Source organism: Triturus cristatus, chromosome 11, assembly GCF_964204655.1.
Source record: "Triturus cristatus chromosome 11, aTriCri1.1, whole genome shotgun sequence".
NCBI classification, from domain to species: Eukaryota; Metazoa; Chordata; class Amphibia; order Caudata; family Salamandridae; genus Triturus; species Triturus cristatus.
Genome location: NC_140594.1, coordinates 335,750,042 through 335,770,861, shown reverse-complemented (window position 1 = coordinate 335,770,861; position 20,820 = coordinate 335,750,042).

The window sequence follows — 20,820 nt, the reverse complement described above, 5'->3', positions numbered from 1 at the left end:
TGGCTGGCCCAAGACTCCTTTCAGTGGCAGAGGGCATTGGCCATTTTGCATTATATGATATTAAACTAAAAAGTACATTTGAAATAACATGAACCTAATTATTGCCAGATACTGCAATGAAATGTTTCACCCATTTGATGACAGGAAATCTAAATGAAATTTCTCCCTGTATAAAACTAATAAACGTTTTAACAATTCTGTTGATTCCAAAGTCATGTCAGACTCACGGAAAATGTTCAACCCTACCACAAAGGAGTATTCAAATCTCTCTTTTACTCCTGAAAATCAGTCCCGATCACTCTAAAAATAAAACAAAAATGTGATTCCTTTTTATCTCTGATCATTCTCCTGTGATGAATAACTGGTATTCATCAGACATTTACTGAGGAATCTAATGGTAGTTGGATATTTGATAATTGCTAATAACAGCCACAATTACTAGATTAAAAAAGTGGGAGTTTCATATAGCTGATTAAAGGTTTTTTGTATCACTTATATTGCTAGGAGGTTGCCAACAGGCCCTCCAAGTGAATAATTGTGCCTTATGCTACCTAATAATCTGTGCTACAGGAAGTCAAATCATTAGAAAGTTTCCAATTTGTCTGCCATTTTTTCAATGTTGATGAATACAATCAAATATTTAAATATGCTTACTACCTAAAAAGATGAAAATATCCTCCTCGGAGAGAAGTCCAACAATTCTGATGGCTAATACAATGAAGAAAACATATTGTCAAGCTATTTGTAAATGAAAATTATAAATAATGTTGAACATAATAACTTTATTGCATCAGAAAAGGCTATTAATGTTTATTTGAACAGAATTATAAATCACTATATACAGAAAATGTTAATTCTTCACAGAGCAATATAGTAAATATTTTAAAACAATGTGCAATTATGTGACTTTAATCTGAAGTTTCTTTCTTTACTAAAGTGTTTATAGTTATATATGCAACTCAGAGAAGACTGAAACTTCAGCCCTTATCTCCTTCTTTGCAATACACATGCTCAAGATACCAGTTTTCGCCAGAGTCATCAAAAGGTAAAATAACATATTTGTTGTACTAAAGATTCATACACCACTATTAAAATAATTTCATGTGCATAACGGATAAACTGTAGTCTCTCACTAACATGTTATCATCACATGTCTAATCTAGGTAGGGTGATGTTGATTCAATTGAAATTACGTTTCTTCCTAATTGTTAATATTTACTCTCAACACATTCTTTACATTTCACTGCTTTTGTGTTAAAAATTGTTGATCTCACTCTTTCACAAATATTATGGAAATCAAAATTGCCAATAACTGCATTTTCTAAGGCTCAAAATGTAAAGCCGCAAGGCCTTATTCAGAAATGTTCATAATTTCCACCCACAGGCTACTTTGTAAGCCATACATAATGTATGTAAACACTGGCTGTTGTCAAGAGTTAAAAGATTGGCCATGCAATACATTACGGGCACATGTCAGTGATTAGTGTGGACAATGTCTCAAAGGAATCTATTGCTGTAGGGGAATAAATGTCAGTGTATGTGTGAGACCTCCCTGAAGAGCATAACAATGGGGGCCTGATTCACACAAGCCTCTGGCCTCATGGCAGAGGCCTCGCACTTATGGGGGAGTCTTCACACTCAGGTCAGAATCCCCACAATGAAAATTCTCATTGCGGAGGTTACGCCCCGCACGCGGAGATTCCCCTATGCCTGCCAGACTTCCACCATGAGGGCAGAGGCCTGTTGTGAATCAGGCACCTTATATTTGTGTGTGCTGCAACTCATGTGGCAGCGTGGCCATATGTCTGTCATTTTTATACAAAGACAAGGTTACCCATTAGGTAAAACAAGGACCTTGGGTAGTGATTTTTTACAGAAACAATGGTCCTTGATAAGGCTCAGTATTAATAGAAATTAACATAGAATGCAATCTCTTCTATATAGTCACTGACCATCCGGACAGTGAGATTTAATCAATAAATAGGTTCAGAAATTCTCAGCGACACATGAATAAAGTGGGACACAGTCCTTTATCCTACATGGAACATTAGACAAAAAGAACAGACAATCAGGCAAAAAACAAGGCGTTTTGGTAAATATTTGTGGATAAACAAGTGTAATGAACTACCAAAAAAAGTTACAAATTAGATATGAATACGTTTGTATACATTTTAATAAGTCGACGACGTTTCGATCCCATAATGGGATCATCATCAGAACAAACTGAAATAATTGCCTGAAAGATATACAACTAAGGAGACATATACAATGTGGGGGAGAAAAGGGGAAAGAAAGGGTTGAAAAATGAGTAACAAGAAAGCAAAAGTTCAAAGTGCCATACCAATGACTACTACGGGCAAAAATACGTTTTAGTACACGTGCTGGTTAGAGAGCAAAAGATAATAATGAACAAAATTGCAGCTGCGAGATTAACAAAAAATCATACAAGGGAGCATAAGTTCATTGTGCAAAGTGACATACCAATGACTACTACGGGCAAAATTACGTTCAAATGTACGTGTTTATCATAGAGCAGACGGTAATAGTGAGCAAAATTGTAATTGCGAAATTCAGTATTAACCATACATTATGTCCGAAGAGCAAAATGCAATGCAAGGCCGTAAGTGTCCTGATGTGGGGAAATTAAGGAGAACAAAGTGAAGCAAAGCCGCCATTGCGTAATCATTCAAGTAGATAGTTAAATGACAGTAATGAGACTTTATTTGTAGGAGACGATCAATACCGATTGGGCAAAGAGGTCCCAGTGTAAATAAAGGACGTGACTAGCGGCAACAAAATGTGCAGAGGATCTAGGGGGCATATGTATCAAGCCCTTTTCCCGTTCGCAAACGGGACGATTCTCAGAATCGGCCCGTTTGCGAATGGTAAAATGCCTTTTGGGATGTATCATCCCAAAAGGGCATCGCAAATTAGAGAATCGCAAATTTGCGATTCTCTATTTTGCGATTGCATTTAAGGAATTGCAAATTGCGATTCCTTAAATGCGATGTAACAAGCACCCAAGTTGTGTGATTTCTCCTTAAGAAATCGCAAATTACCACCAACTTCAAGTTGGTGGTAATTTGCGATTTCTTTGAAAGATGCACTTTTTGGAATTTTTCAAAGTGCCATGTGGCGCACATATGTGCGCCACATGCGCACACATGCTCATTTCAGGGGTGCATCAGGGTGTCTTTATGACACCCTTTCACCCTTGAAATTATTCTCAATTTGCGATTCTCTAATTGCGAATCGCTAATTGAGAATGTCTTCCCATTCATTCCTATGGGCCTCCTGGCCCATAGGAATGTATGAGAAGGTATTCCTTAATTGCGATTCGCAATTTGCAAATCGCAATTAAGGAATGCCAAGGAATCGCTAACAATTTGCGAATTTTTACTTACATCTCGTTTGCGATTGCCAAATAGCGATTCTCAAAAAATCGCTATTTGAGAATCGCAAATAGAGAATTTGATACATATGTCCCTAGATGGCGAAGAATAAATCGCATGCGTTAAAGGAACAAGTGCCGGTCCCAATGTTGTTTGCACAGGTAGAAGAAACCGCGTGCATATAAGGAAACACACTTGGTAGTGGGAGCTTACCTCGGTGAGGAAATATTCATAGTCAGTTACACCGCAGGAAGACTGGAGAAATTCACAGGGAAGGGTTGTGCGGCTATGGGGGTCAAAAGAGAGGTGATTAATGCTCCGGAGGGGAGCAATTGCGCAGTATGCGGCAGCGTATGTACGAGGCTTAACTTGAATAGATGAATGATTCGGCGTTGCTAGTGAATACTTAGCAAGGAGTCTGTTCCGGCATTTAGCTGGAGGCAAACATGAGGGAAATGACAGGCTAATCCGGCTAGAAAAGCGGGGTGGTAGAGGGAGAGAATGGGAAGATAGGGTTAAAGAGTGCAAGCGGAGTACTGATTCTGAAGAATAAATCAGGGTACCAGCGTGCTTACCTACAAGCGGTAGATACCGCGTGGTACTATGAGCTCGGGGGTCCGGGGCGGAACAATGTCCGTCTGTGCGTTCGGCGCGCGGTGGCTGAAATGAATGCGGCGAGTGAAGTGAGGAAGTGGGTTAAATACTGAGGTTGCGTGCGTGGGTGCTGGCGGCCATCTTGGGTGAGGAAGGATTGGAAACACGGGAGGTGTGGTGCCTAGTAGGTTCATAACGCTCATGCCGATGGGCTGACTTGGATATCACGCGAAAGTGAGTGGTACCAGCAGGTATTTGAAGAACTCAGGGGCATATCAGCAAGGAACAGTGATAAATAACGCAAAGCGCGCTTAGCACTTTGTTATTCATCGGCGTCTATCTCTGGAATTTACCCCCTGGTAGCGCGTTATCAACAATGCGTTGCTCCAGGGTGATGAAAATTCCAGAGATAGCGGGGGAAATCGCAGTTTTGCAGGGAACATCGTTGGTTTTCCAGCGATGTTCCCTGCAAAAGCGCGATAACCTTGCTGATACGACCCTGTGGTCGTAGCAGCATAATCCACCCCCTATGTTAGGGAAGGGTAAGTCAGGATTTTAGCAGACGTTAGTTTTTGGAGAAAACAGCAGTTCTCTCCAAAAACTAACGTCTGCTAAAATGCTGGGGCAGCCTTGTAAATATCGCGATGTGCACATCAGCGATATTTGCAAGGCTGTACCGCCCAGTGACGCTCACTTTGCATCTCACTAGAGATGCAAAGGGAGGCGTCGGGAAAAAGGGTGCTAACATGCGATTATGCATGTTAGCACCCTCTTGTAAATAGGGTGATAGTTTTATCTCTGCTTTTTTGGCTTTTAAAGCCAAAAAAGCTGAGATAAAGCCTTTGTTAATATGCCCCAGAGTTGTGAAAAAACTCATGGAAATGTCACAGAAGGATCTTGAGAAAGCACAGAATACTAACCAAATGAGTGCGTTGAATTAACAGTGAGCCCTAAACACTGAATTGGTTAATTTTTTACATTCTTTTATGACTATATAATTGCATGCCCATAAACAATTGCATTTATACATAATATAGGTTTACAGACAGTCAGATGAAGGTTGTCCAGTCCTCATTCCTGTTGAGTCCATTTTTTATACTTTCTGTGCGTAAAATCCATTTAAGTTCTTCCTTATTGAACAGAGATGCAATGTCAGAACCTCTTGGGGGAGGTTTGACCACAATGATTATTGTCCATTGGAGTTCATCCTCGCTGTGACCCAGATTGGTAAAGTGTTCAACGAGGTGGGCATTGGGTGTCTTGCATCTGATCCTACTGTGGTGTTGACAGATCCGGAGTCGTATATTCTGCGTCGTTTGACCAATGTAGATTTTTTGTCATGGGCAAACAATTACATAGATTACATTGGATGTGTTACAATTGGTCAACAATTTAGATCTGATCTTTACATATGTCTGTCATATACACACCATGTTTCAGGTGGACCTGTGTAATGACATGGATAAAAATCTGAAAAAAGGGGGGAGAAAGAGGGAAAAGAGCTAGGTCCACCTTCCTGTATCAATCGTGAACCAAAAACATCCAAGATCTCGGATAAAGAACCTAGCTAATGAAAAATTGGACCTGTGTAATGACATGGATAGTCCATTTTCACAGCTGCTCTGTTTTCCAGCACCATGTGTGATGCGCAAATCCAGAGCAGGTGGTTATTAGTTTGGAAACTGAGACTTGTGGTTCAGTTTTACTATGGAATGAAAAAAACTACAAGTCCCAGAATTCAAATTGAAAACATGGAATGGATCAGCACATCATGAAAGAACCCAGAAACTGTACTAGGCTGTGCGCTTATAAGCAAACTCCCTCATATATACAACTAACAACTACTGGTCCCATTCAAATAGACTTTGGAGTCCATTAGGATGGTGGGCGGACTACAGTCAGCCTGCCACCCTAGCGGTGCTGGGACCGTCCGCCATTGTTGCGGCTGTCCCGCAAGGCCAAGTTGGATGTGACCACCACCGTGGCGGTCGCATCCCGCATATACAACTTTGTGGTGGGATGTGCTTTGAGCGGCACCTGCCACAATGTAGTAAATACATGTTGTGCATTGGCATGCACAACGTGACAGGCACCGCGCGGTGCCTGCCACCTTGTGTATGCTAATGTAGGGGGGTACCATGGGTACACCCCAAGTGCATCCCCCTACCCCCTCACCCCCGGGGGCCTGCAACGGGCCCCCAAAGTAAACACTGCATGCCTTTCCATTGCGAATTCTCCGCCATGGAAAGGCATTAAACCGCCAACATCATAATAATAATAATTGCAGGCACCGCCACCATACTGCAGGCCTTTTCCGCCCGGTAGGCAATCGTGATGATTGCCTACCGGCGGAAAGGTGATGGATGGTCTTTGCATCCGCCGTGGTAACCCCTGCCATGCTAATGTGGTGGGGGTAATAGGCTGTCCGGTGGGGTGTTGTGGCAGGTGGATCGCCACCGCCGGTCGGGCGTTGGCAAACCACCTGCCATACTAATGGACTCCTAAGAATTTTGTATTTTGGGTAATGCTGAATGCATCACACACATAGGTTAATGTTCACCAATGTCACTGTCTCATGAGATATTTACAGGAACCATGTGACATGTATGAATCAGAGTAGCTGCCACTGTCTAAGTTGTAAATGTTGTACTAACAAATCCCCCAAGCGCTTATGGCACATGTAGGCCCATTGCATGTACACAGACACACTGTTCTGCAGCGAGCTGCGAGGTCACTCCACTACTCATTGTGCCCTGCATCACTCAGCTGTTCCTTTGGTCCCCAATAAATCAGAGGGTAGCTATCAAGCACCCAATAAGTTAGTATGTTCAAATCTAAATCACAGTATGTGTAGTTGACTTGTCCTCGTGTCCCTCTGCCCTGGTGGGGGCATGTGTGTTAAACAGTGCAGCAGGCTGGAAGAGGAACCTGCTTGGAGATGAGAATGACTCAGAATGACCACAAAATGGCTACCTGCATCTTCCTGTATTGATCTTTCTGTTTATTGACAGGTGAACCAAGGGCCTTATAACTGTTGTATGCAAAGGAGCCGGAACAGCACAGAGAATGTCTAGTTTGGGAATGAGGGGAATTTGAATGTTGGATGCTGTATCATGCAAGACTTTTGTGTGTGTCTTTTGTCCATCTATCATGTGATCAGAGTAATAGCTGCAGTACTTATAAGGCCAATGCATCAATTGAGCACATTCAATGCAGTTTCTAGAGTTCATTCTTGGACTTGTAGTGCATTAAACCCACCTGGGGAAATGACTCTCCCAGTTGCATTAAATGAATAAATGCATTTAAATAATCATGACTGCTGAACTATGGGCCTTATAACTGTTGTATGCAATGGAGACAGAATGGAGCAGACAATGTCTAGAGTGGGGATGAGACAACGTTTGGTGGTGGATGCTGTATCAAGCATGCCTTTCTTTGTGTAAAATGTTTCAGGCTAAAATATTTTTTTATGTGCCATGGAGCAAAGACTGCCTTTGTGCTACTTGTCTCATTCAAAATGATGTAAACATATCCAAGAGAGACGAAATACACACATCTTCTGAGCAGTGGCACATATGTCATTTGTAATGTCTAGGTATCTGTACTGACTATGCACATGTTCTTACCAGTGTACAACACAAATCAAGCAGTCTAGACGTGCTATACGCAGCACTTGCAATGTAGAGTGTCTGATATTGTCAAGGGATATTCCAATATTTAGATTCACATCTGTGCAAAGATTATATCCAAGGCCTTGTTTGTTTATGTACATTCAGTTTAGCATGTTATGTTGTGTTTCACAATGCTACACAATAGATCACATTTGATAAAAAGTGGAAGACTGATGAGACTGCACATTACAGGATGTATCCAGAGCCACGTTCAGGTGTGGATATATCCAACCAGACTGTGTTCCATCTCAAATTGTAGACTTACATTAGAAGATCATTTTGTTTCAATGTCAGGAAACACAGATTGCACTAATTCTGTACGTGAAGGTTTGTACGTACAGATGGGTATACTTACCTAAATTGTGAAAGATGTCAATGTGTGAGTAAATTCTGGGCATCACAGTGATAGTACACATACCTTTAGGCCCAATAAACTTATAATTGGTTATTGAGATCCAAGAAGTACAAAGGCTGCACTTGCTTTAAGTAGTCACATGCTTTGTTCTGATTTGTACACAAGCTACATAATGTGTTGCCTTCAATTTCAGTGGACCAGGCTTGCGAAGAACACACTAGACAGGACCTGGGGCAGAGCGGGACATCCCCAGCTCGTCCGCAGGCATGTCCTCTTGATTCCACAGTTGAGGACGAGGGACAAAACATATCAGGCAGGGGTAGTGCTCCCACTGAGATGGAGCCTACGACAATAGCAACAGCTTGGGTGGAGGCTGATGACACAGAAGAGGGAGACATTGAACATGATACCTTTGGCCACTGAGTTGAGGAAAGTGACTCTCCCCCTGACCAAAAATATCTGGACATTGCTGAGGTGTCCACAGAGCAGGCCACATCACCATCTGGGCCTGCCACTGATCCCTCCCAGAATCTTGAGGCCCTCATTCCATTGGGGTCTTCAGCTGCACCCCTTGCCACTTGTCCGCCTCCAAGTGCCTGCCCGGAATAGCTGACGGATAGCTCTGTCTCCAACACCCCACAACTCTCATGTCATACCAAAACCACTCCATGCATCATCACTCCTATGGCAGCATCCCAGGAAGTGATGGTGGCATTGGATGGTGAGCTGAATGTGTCTCCTGAATCTTACAGAAGATCTGTGATAAACTTTGTACATTTTGTTGGGCACAGTCATGTGCAATGGCCACCCTCACTGCCTCTGTTACTTCCTTGGGTGCAGCCATAAATTCTGTGTTAGCCCAACATCTAACCCAGACCACTGTTCATGTGTCTCCCTGTCCGTCTTCCCTCAGTGTTTCCTCTGCTACCCCATGTACCCATCATGAGGTGTCTGGTCCTACATTGGCCAGCGAGGATGAGTCCACAGGAGGTGAGGATATGAGCACTGTGAAGAAGAACTGTGAGGATGAGGGTGGCCAGTGACTCTAACTATGTTACGACTACGGACTTTTTGTTTTCCCCTGTACATAGACTGGTTCCCCTGACCTTTCCTGACGTTTTTTATTTATTTTGCCCAACCACTCAAAGTCCCCCTGCCCATTCTGTCTGAAGACATTATTTCCTTTCTCCCTTTCCAATGGACAGTTTTTTACTCATTCATTTTATGATTGGTATAGAAATATGTTTTGATCACAACATTTCTGTCTTGTGTTGTTCATTACATATGTTGGATTCAAAGTCAACATTGTTATATATTTAGCTCTGCTTTTGACATGATACCATGTTACACAGATAGTCCTACTATTCTACATATCCTATTCACAGACGATTATCATCACATACATTGATAATGACCAGAGCAACCAACTATGACACAAATCAGTATTGACTTGTAAATGATATATGTTTATTCACCTATATTTGGGGTATACATATTTCACAGTGATCATGGGGGATCTCTCTTGGGACTTCGCAATTGTGTGGAGAGGATCTCTGTAAGTGTGTTTATTGTGTTGCTACTGAAGTGTGGGTGGGTTTGGTGCATCTATCTGTATAGCTGTTGTGTGTGTATGTATAGGGGATGAAGGTGCCTGTACAGCTTAAGGAGGTGCCTGTACAGGGGATGAGTGTGCTTGGACAGGTAAGGCAGGTGCCTGTACAAGGGTTGAGGGTGCCTGGACAGGTGAGGGAGGTGCCTTAACAGGGGGTAAGGGTGCCTGTACATGGGATGAGGATGGCTGTACAGGTGGGGGTGTAACTGGCAGGGAGAGACATGACTGTGCTGTGTGGGGCATGTACAGGGGTGGTGACTGTGTATCTAGGCAGGGTGTCTGTGCAGGTTGTGATACAGTTGGATGAGTGGAGCATGGTGGAGGTAAGTGTTTTGGGTCTGCTTCGTGTGTTGACCGAGAAGGTAGATTCTAGTACAGTTTCAACATGCCCTCTATCATCTTCACGGCAAAGGATGTCATTTTGCCGCCTTACCATGTTTTGGCCAGATTTCTCAGTCCTGTCCAAGACACGTGTTTGTCTGTCAATCATTTGAGGGATTTGCCACATGTCTTGTAGTCAGTCTGAAATGTCAGATGGAACAGCCCCTATGGAATGAATGTCCTGCCTCACATCAGCATGCTGTTGGCAGCAATCTTCCTCCCAGTGGCCACCATTACCATCTGTCAGCCCCTTCCGCATGGGATTGCCTCTAATACGACGGTCAGCAAGGTGTTGGAAGGTGGGAGGCTGTGGGGGGCGAGACTGGTGCCCAGTGGACACCTGCTCCTCCTCAGGGGTGATAGGTCCCTCAGATGCTTGAGAGAAGACCTGAGAGGCACTGTCAGGAGAGGAGTGTGTAGGAGACCCAACACGTCTGACCTGGATGAGAGGGCTGTGAGGAGTTGATCGTTGTGTTGGGATATGGGAATGCTGTGGCTGGGTGACTGACTGCTGAGAATGGACAATTCTCAGAGGTGGAGTTGGAGGCACTATGCTGGTGGAGCTAGAGTGGACTTAGATGTGTATTTTCACTGGGCCAGCAATGGAGGCCAGGGAATCAGACACATCATCCTCTGCAAGCAACACCAGATTAGTTTTATCCTCCTCTACTTCCTCCTCATCCTCCTCACCCCCTCCTCTTGTGCATATCTTCCAGCTGGCATCGCTGCTCGGGGAAGGAGTAAGTTATCACCTTGGATTGCCTGTCACTCTCCACTAGTGGAAGGTACCACTTCAAGTGACGCATCATCCTCAGCACCTGTAAGACAAAGGTTGTAACAGGATAAGTATTTGCCTTAGTATATGATGTGGTACAACACAAGGGTTGTGTCTAAATATCTTTGAATCAGCTGATGTCCCACATGTTTCCTGGTTTGTGTACACCTACTCATTCCACACTGTAGCATTGAGGTGGTCAAAGCAGATATGCAAGAAAAATGTAAGCTCGCCAGCTCCAACCACAGCTCTATTTGGTATTGAGATACAGTTTGATGTCAGCTGCTGAACCTGTCTCCTTGGATGCATTGCAGAAGATGTGGTTCTCGATCCAGCAGCTTCAAAATGAAGTGACACCATAATTAATGTTCAGCATGATTCATATGTGCACATGCAAAATCTACACAGAGTTCACCGATTATGTTGGGAAAATATTACACACCAACCTCAGATGATACAATAAAGTGCCAATTTCTGCTAACGTCCTTTCACAAGGATTTGGTTATTGTGCACGATTATGAATCAATAGTTTACAACATAAAATAGCATACTTACCTGATGGACGGATGGTAGTGGGTCTGACTGCTGCAGCCAGGATGTCTCCAAAACCCCTGGATGCTGTTGTCTGGATCACTGAGGAACGCCTGACAGCATCTGTAATGTGACATACATATCCATATTTGAATACAAAGGATGATGGTAATGATCTAACATAGATATGTCTTAGGTACAGATCAGTAATAATCAATATTAGGGCCCTCCTGACCGTTACATGCGGCCAGCTGGTCAACCGCAGCACTGGCACTGACATTGGACTGATATGAAATTAGCTGGCAAAAGTGTATTTGAAGGTTGATGAAAGTTATAGAAAGGTAATAACTATTGTGTCCTGCGCTGCTTAACTTTGGAAACACCTTCATTTTTAGGAACAGCTTGCAGCAGAAGTGCAACCGAATGGTGAAGTCTCTTCAGAATTCTAAAAGTGTCTTCATCAACATGCAGAACTGTTTCACCTTTGCACAACAGAGTAACTTTTGATTGGGGATTTTTTTCAAACCAGATTTTGATTACATTAAACCGCCACCCCCATGGAGAACAATGCCCATAGTGAACTGAGAGGTAAGTCATATTTTATGTGTTTATGTGCACTCTTTGGGTGCAAACTCACTAAACAGAGAAGTACTACAATCAATGTAAACACTAGTTCTAAAGATAGAGACTAAAAGGTGTGGGACTAAAAACTGACCTCAACACTCTATGACAATTAAAAGAGAGTGATATACAACAAGAAAGACAACAGATGTCTTAAAACTGCCCTCACACACTTTGCAGTGCCATGCTTCATCATAGAACCGCATCTGACGTCCAGGCGCAGACCAACACACTGGACGGAGTGCAATTTTTTGTATATAAGAAGATTAGTGGTGAGGATACAGAAAATGTGAAAGATTTAAGTAGACATTCACAAAACATATAAAGAAAATATAACAATAGAGAGAGAAGAATGTTCTCCTCAAACGGGACCAAGAAAGTGCAGACATATACAGATAAAACTACCTAAGAGGAATACCATCATTCTCCTTTATTCTTGAGGCCCCTTGGTAGGATTAAAATCTCAAAGGTCGGGATATTCAGGGAAAGTAAAGGACTTCTATCTCCCTGCTGCAAATACCAACAAGTTTCTGCCAATCATTCACGCCCAAAAAGGTTGTTCTGGCTTTCGTCAGGGTGTTGGTCCCTCGTTATCTGGTCTTACACCCCTATTTGTAGTATGTTACCTTATTTCATGAGGCCAAACAGTACCTGGATATCATCTACTCTGGATTAATTTCCCAGAGGGAACAATTATCTGTAAATAAAAGTAGAACACTCAGTCATTGTTCTATATATTCGTTCCCAATATCTCTTTACAATTTCTTGTTCTTACCACCTCTAATTTACTCTACCACTAAACATACTCTATTTTAAAGGTAAAAAAATGGCCAGAAATAGAGTTTATCATCGTGTTATCTACATCACGAGAGTACACACCAAACGCACCACACCTCAGTGGAATAAAGGACTAGGACTCTCCAAGAACAATTGTTTCCAAAGAGAGTTTGTGCCGCAAAAATATATATATAGTGTTATATCCGTGATCCCATTCCTCCGAGGCAAATATTGATAGATCCTCACACCCTAAGAGCTAATAATCAAGAACTTACAAGGGTTTACTAGTACTTCTCTAAACCCGGGACCTTTGTGGGACCGTGGTCTTGTAGTCACACTCTGAAAATGACACATAGACAATGAAAAAACACCTTACATTTGTGTACATTCAATTATGACAGGAAGACAATAGTTTATGTCTCGCATAGCCCAGATGTCATCTTTGTCAGTCTATCCTTCCTCCATGTCTCAGTATCAGTTATGTTAACGAGATACAAACGAGCATGGAAAGGATTGTAAAAAAACTTCAGATACAAACGCTCAAATATTTCCAGCGCTTCAGACAACATCTCACACCCCATTAGTAGTCCTACTTACTACTCCAAAGAACCACCGAGTCTCTGGTTCCTCACACCGGTCCTCCGCCGATAGAGTTCGGAGGCACTAAACTCTCTATTTAACAGAAACCGGACATAAATCACCCGTCCCTGCCGCACACTGCCACTCCTTCCTGGGCGTGTGCATCATTGCGTCCCGGTCACTTACGCATGCACCAACAACAACGACAGTGTATCTGCCTCTATTCAAAATACGGCGGCCATCTTACTAGGGTATATTGCACAATAGAATCATATCACCATAAAGTGTTGGTGTGGGTTCTGAAGATATAGTAACCAAATATATACACTATTTCTCCATACTGTCTTTGTCCGCGCTCATCGTTAATTATAACCATAGGCACAATTTATCTTTTAGGCAATTACATAGTGTAACAACAACACCATCATCATTGCTAGAGAAGCTAGCATCCAAGTACAAAGTGTAACAACATACTAGTCTTGCTAGAAGATATATTAAAAAATGTCAAGCAAGCGTGACACGCATGCATTATGGGTTTAGAGCACATGTGACAAATTTGATTAGATTCTACACTCGATCCCTCATACAAATAATAGACAGTCAAAAAACATAGCTATGTTTTGTTCGGGATAAAGCAGTCTTATATCTGTAGAAGTATCCGTACCAAGCTCATTCTTACTTTACTACCATCTTGCTAGAGGTATTATAGGAAGCATCCTAAATAGCATAGCACCCAGATACAATTTAAACTTGAATCAATAGGACTTGCGCAATATTGATAATATTCTACGTGCAGTCTCTCTCAAATTTTTTTTTTTTCACTCTTTGGGTGGCCTGTGTTCCTGTTATATCAAGAAAAAAAGAAGGGAGTGAAGAGATATATCAGTCATGGAATCAATCTCCTCTGTAAGCTATGAAAAAACTAAAAGAGTACACTCTGAGTTACAAAATGAAGTGCTAACCTTCCAAAAAGTGACTAAACCCAAGAGTACTCTATGGTTACTAGCATGGTAATGCAATGGAGTTTCTTAAAATAACCCTCACCCACCAAAAGGTCCCTTGGTGGCATGCTTCATCATCGGGTTCTTCCCGCCCCGCTGTGGGACGGGCGTGCTACGACTGATGGATACATGGGATCACTTTGAAGTGAAGTTATGTGTATTGGTGTGAGACTGGAAGGGTCAGAAATGAGTGAATTAAAAAATACCTGGCTTTATGGAAAAACTAAACTTTAATGATCCCAATAGCTGGTATTGTTAAAAAAGTGGGGAAAGAGGAGGGAAAATGCTTTAATGAGCGGCTCCCTCGCTGGTCGACATGTTTTGAAGCTGACCCCTAAGCTTCTTCTTCAGGACCAAATGATCCCTGTTACCACTGACTGGTGCCTAGGGCTGTTAGCCTGTTAGGTGTTTTGATTTAATAGACTTCTTTGCAAAACATTTGTTCAATGCCTACTTGGAAATATTCTTAACAGAACAAATAAGCAATTTCTTTATTGACAATATTTTAGGTTTCCTAGTTGGACCCCATGAGCTTCAACATGGGAGGGGAGGAGCGCTTGTAGTCAAACATTCATCAAAGTATCTCGTTCACCCTAGAGACAATGCCTGCCCGTGGTTCCGTCGAACGTTTGACACTGTATTCCTGTTAGACATAACCAGCATCATAGTTTTTTTTAACTAAGACTGGAGAAGGATTTGTACAGCACACATCCTGAAGTAATGTATGTCTAGGTTCACATATATGTGATGATTAAGAAGGAAAAGGGAAAGCGAAAAGGAACAATTGGCTAGGATCACACAATTTGGTCACATGGGTAAGATTGGACCAATCTCAAGTTTATAGTGTCACGTTATGCAGTTCAGCCACCAGATATACATGCTTTGCTTCCTCTACACCCACCTTACCATCTCCCTCCATCAACAACCGCCACACTGCTGGCATAAGTGTGGCCCTAATCCATATCAATGAACATTCCTTTTGTCCCCTGGAAATTTGTTTGTGAGCATCCATGTTATGGTCTTTCTACCCAGGTGTGGCAACTCCTCTTTAGAAGAGATAATATATGCAATTTGGTACTCACTGCCTTCACTTAACAAACATTTAGATTCATTCTTTCATTAGCCATACGTTTATGAGGCAGTGCATTCTTATGAGCCATATCTGAGCATATGGAGATGAGTGACAACAGGGATATTAGACACACTCCACATACTGCAGACATGTCATGCATTTTTCAGGAGCATGAGCATTTTCTGAGAGCATTATAAATTGTACTTTGCCAGGGTCTATCATCTGCCCAGTGTGTGGTGCCTGACCAGATGTCACACCTATATGTGGAGCAGAGATCACTGTGTGCTTTGTCTTTCTGGCCAATGTCACAGGCACTAAAAATTATATGAGTGTATTTAGTTTGTATTCTAGATAACACAGGTAATGAACCACAATTGCTAGTTCAGTTCACATGTTTGAGACTATTGATGGATTTTGTGTAAAATATATATGGGTTATCTGATCACAATGTAGAACATGGGGCACTCTTCTGCCATAATTATGTGCCAGTTTGTGCTGATGCTCTGGGTGCTCAATGACGTTACATGCCTGCAAGTGCAGTGACCTCTGCTCAAGTTGGTGAATGTACTCTGGCTGTACAAGGCAATAAAAAGAAGAAGTCACCAAACAATACCAAGAAATTAAGAATATGCACAACTTGTCACATATTTAATCTGTGGCATTTTCAAAGAACAGAGATGGTAACTAGATCAGGCACATTTTGTAGTGCCACTTACCAGTGTAAAATGAAATCACCAGCAGTGATGAGCCACTGTTTGTGAATGAGAAATTGGAAATTGCCATTTCCATCACAAAGAATTCTGGGACTTGCAGTCGCAAAAGACAAAATAAGACATATGAGAGTCTTACTGACCATGAATATTTACACAAACTTTAAGTGACTTCCATAGTTACATTTGTAGTATTTCGTACATATTTATCACTTTAAGTCATTAGTTAAATCAAATACATTTTACCTGCACCACATTAAGATTGTCTGTCACAGGCAGCCATGCAGCAGCTGGGAGTAGGGTGGGGAGGACGTCTGTCTCAAGTGCCTTGAGACAAAGATGAGGTCAAGTTAGTCCACCAGGGAGAGCTCTGGTGACCTCTATCCTGGTGAACTTCTCCTTCACCCTCCTCTTCTCATCATACCACTTCTTTTTTATGTCCATGACGGACTGGATATCCTTCCCCAATGCAGTGACTAGAGTTGCCAACTGCTGCCATAGGACTGCCTTGTGTGTTGCACTGGTGTAGTATGGTGGTAGCCCGTGCAACCTTTTGTGGTTCCTCACTACAAATAATACTATTAATTATATCTCCTCCTCTTTGTAGTTCCTTTTCCTTTGCAGTGGTAGCATGGTTTCAATGTGCAGGGCAGGCAGGTGTAGTGTCGGTGTAGAACATACAGTCTTGAATGTGTGCCACTTTTATGTGGTTTGAAGTGCAGGGCCTGCAGGTATTATTGTCTGCAGGTGTATGTTATTACTTCCTACACCCCAAAAGTGGAGATTCCACTTTGAGTGCAGAGATTCAACCCGAGTGTGGGGATTCAGTCCTGACTGTGGACGTAAAGATTCTACTCTTAACATACGCTTGTGAATACCGAACGTTGCAAGCTTAAACTTTTGGTCTAAGTTTACCTTTGTGAATCGGGCACACATCAAATGCATAATTACTTGATTTAACTTATATTGCTCCTCTTTTTTCTGAAACAAGTATTCACTAGGTGAAATCATAGGATGATATGGAAAGCAAAAGGTGGGTGTCTCTTCAGATATCATTATTACACAGAGTCTCCTTTTACCAAGTAGTATCCACAAACAATGTGCCTGACTTAAGGAAACTTCCATTATTCTACATAATTATGACTTACTACTTACAACAGTATTTATTGTTTTAAAATGTGAATAATGGCTGTATAAAATCAAAAAAATGATAGATGTTTTTAAAGGGGTGAAATCAAAAAACCTATCTTTATTTGTGCATTTGATAATTTTTCTTTTCAAGACTTACAAGCTTCCAGTAACTTTCCTATTAAAACGTATTCAAAGATGTTACATATTAACAATATTCAAATATGTATGATGCCTCTTATCTGCAATATACATCTCATAATACTGATTAAATTCTATATAATTGGATAAGACATTTTGACATTCCGAAACTCTCAATGATATTTAGAGAATTTCTTTGATGTTCCTCTCCTAGAAACTGCAGTGGGAAACCCATATATCTGTGTTTTGGTCCAGTGAGATATGGGATAATGTTTGAACAGAGATTCCTAAAACATCTAAAGCTGACTGTCATAAATCTAGGTCTGAATGTTCCAATTGAATTAAATAGGAACTGTTGCCTCTGCTGTCTGTTAAACTCCTTTTTTCTATTTTTTTTCCTTTTTATCCTGCACCATCATATAAATAGATTACAGATATAATTCATGAGGAGATTCAACCAACAAAAGTAATAAATACAGTACAATATTATATAGTGGAACCTTGGGGATTCGGATGCCATCAGTTTAAAAGCAACAATTTGATATCATGCGGTATACTTAAATTGCAAACATTCATAATTAAGTGGTCAGATGTGGCCGATCGCCCGGTCTTCTTTCCAGCTGTGAACCGGGAGCCTTTCTTTCATGCACCCCCTCTTCTAGATTAAAAATAGATAGCAGCCTCCCAAGCCATTGCTGAAACATTGGGGCATGTGGATCTAACCACACCGAGGATATACAAATTCTAACCACTGCCATGGCTAAAAACAGAAAGTATTAATGTGCCCTGAGCATTGCATCACTACTGACCCCTAGCAGCATTCATTCTGGAGTTAATGTTGCTTTTATTTTCAGGGATTGATCTAAAATCCCATCTATATTCCTCTTCAGGTTTTCTAGGAGGGGGCATGTTGAGAACATATGTATTTGATCTGCTTCTGTGCTAATACAACAGGGACAGCTGACCCCCGCTTGACCCCCCATTGGGCTATCTTGGACGGAGTATAATATAACGAGAACATTGTTTTGTAGTGTTGTGATTGCAATCTGGCAGAGCACAAAATAGACTTTCCTAACTCCAAGGAGTCTAAGAAGCTGCCCCGATTTGAGCCAAGTTTTGTTTCCATTTCTCCACTTCCTGCTCGAGATCGTCCTGCTTCATTTGGGGCAACCCCCCATATATATGACTGATGGTACACCTCTCATCAACCCTAATCACCCCCATGATAGAATTTTTACTAAATCCCTTTGGCCCCCTCTTTCTTCTTTGCTAAAAAGCTCTGTATTTGCAAGTACTTAAAAACGTTTTTCCTATCAACCCCAAAGTTAGCTTGAACATCATCAAATGACTGAGTTCCATCAGTATCCATAAGGTCCCCGATCCTCCGAATGCCCAGACCCTCCCAATGTCACATAATCGTATCATGAAAAATTGCTGGGACTGTCGGGTTCCTGAAAACCGGATTGTAAAAATTAATCCTACCAAGCCCTATTTTCCTCTTGAATGCCACCCATACCTGAAATGTGGCTGATAAAGTTTTGAATCTAGCTCTCTTATAAAAGCTAGGTTCATTATATTTCAGGAACCAATTTTGAGCCTCATCTCCTAATAATAACTGATAGACATCTGATGACCCTGTCCTACTCCAATGATCCACTGAGTTCCCTCCCATAAGATCTCACATATACTGTAGAGCTGTGGCCCAATAGTACATTCTAAGATCTGGCACTGCCGATGCCCCTCTCTCTCTTGTAAGTGTCATAAACCTCAGTGATCTCCTTATCTTCCCAGAAGCCCAGATAAATCTATTAAACATAACTTCCAACTACTGAAACCATTCCTTCCAAAATCCAGGGGTATAGCCCTTAAAAGGTAAAGGATTTGGAGGAAAAAATCATCTTGATTATGTTGCAACGGCCAACAATAGATAGATAAAGTTTATTCATCCTATCAAAATCTTTCTTGCTAAGTTTAATTTCACAAATTGCTCCAGCTCTGATGTGATATTTATCCCTAAATAGGAAGCTCTCTGCATTACCACCCAGGGGTCCTCCAGATCTACCAAACTAATTCTAACTATCTGCATTTTCTGCTGATTGAGAGAGTATCCTGAGATTTTCCCAAATAGCCAGGCCTCTTCCTCAATTTCCGCAAGTGCTGGTTGGGGGTCAGATGTTACTACCGCCAGATCATCAGCATTACCCAGGATTTTAGTTTTGCACCCTTGGAAACACACTGGTCTAATACTCTTGTTGGCATTGACCTTCCCGATCAGGGGATCTATACAGCTTGCAAAAAGAAGGGGGGAACAAGGGAAGCCTTGTCTCGTCTCTCTTGTAATCAAGAGTGGTTCTGCATGGCCCCTGTTCAGGCTGAGATGGATATGTGGGGCCAGATACATGACCCATATTGCGTCAATAAACCCCTTTCCAATACCAAACCGTTTGAGGACGGCCCAACGATATTCCCAGGAGATCCTATCAAAAGCCTTCTCAGCATCAAGACAGATCAACGCCATTGGATCTCCCGAGGTTGTCGCCGCATCAAACAGAGTTACCACCCATCGTATATGATCATTGGTGCCTCTGCCTAGTATAAAACCATGGTGCACAGGGGAAATCACTTTACCAATAATGAGGCTTAGCTGTGAGGCTAATACCTTTGAGAATATCTACGTGTCGTTATTCAGAAGTGTTATAGGTCTATAAGACCCAGCTTCCGTTGGGGGCTTCCCCTTCTTCAAAAAAATAATAATGGTGGCCTATGCCCATGACTCTGGTGTTGAAACCCCCATTTGTGCCTGACTAAGCGTTTTCACCACGACTGGCCCTAAGATAGTAAGATAGGTCTTTATAAAATTACAGAGGAAGCTGGTCGGGTCCAACAGCCTTTCCATAAGGAAGACCATTGAGTGCTCTGTATACTTCTTCTTTTGTGAATTGATCATCTAAGAAATCAGCATCTTCAGGGGAAAATTTCTGCGATTGTGTACAGCATAGATACTCTCTAAATAAGCTTTCCTCAGATTGTTGATACTCGCGATATAGGTTCTCATAATACTTACGGAATTCCTCCTGTATACCCAAGGGACCAGTTACAAAATTGCCCCTCTAGTTTTTGATCTTGAGGATCTCAGCACTAACTACTTTCTGTCTGGGCCATACTGCCAGCATATGTCCAACTTTTTCATTAAACTCATGACAATTCAGTTGCCATGCAAGATACTTTTCAGCTGCTCTTGCAGCCAAAATGTATCCTATTGTGGCTCTTGCCTGAGCAAGTTTAAATAGTATATTCTCTGTGGATGCCCCCAACGCAATAGCGCTGAGCAGGAGTCAGTGAAGGTCCATTGGCACAAGAACAAGAGTAACATGTTTATCCAGAGAAGCAGTAAGACAGGGATACTCATTGTACAAATAGGGCCTGCATGCGGCTCATGTTCTGCTAATTTCCCTCCAATGTTTGTGACAAACCTGATGG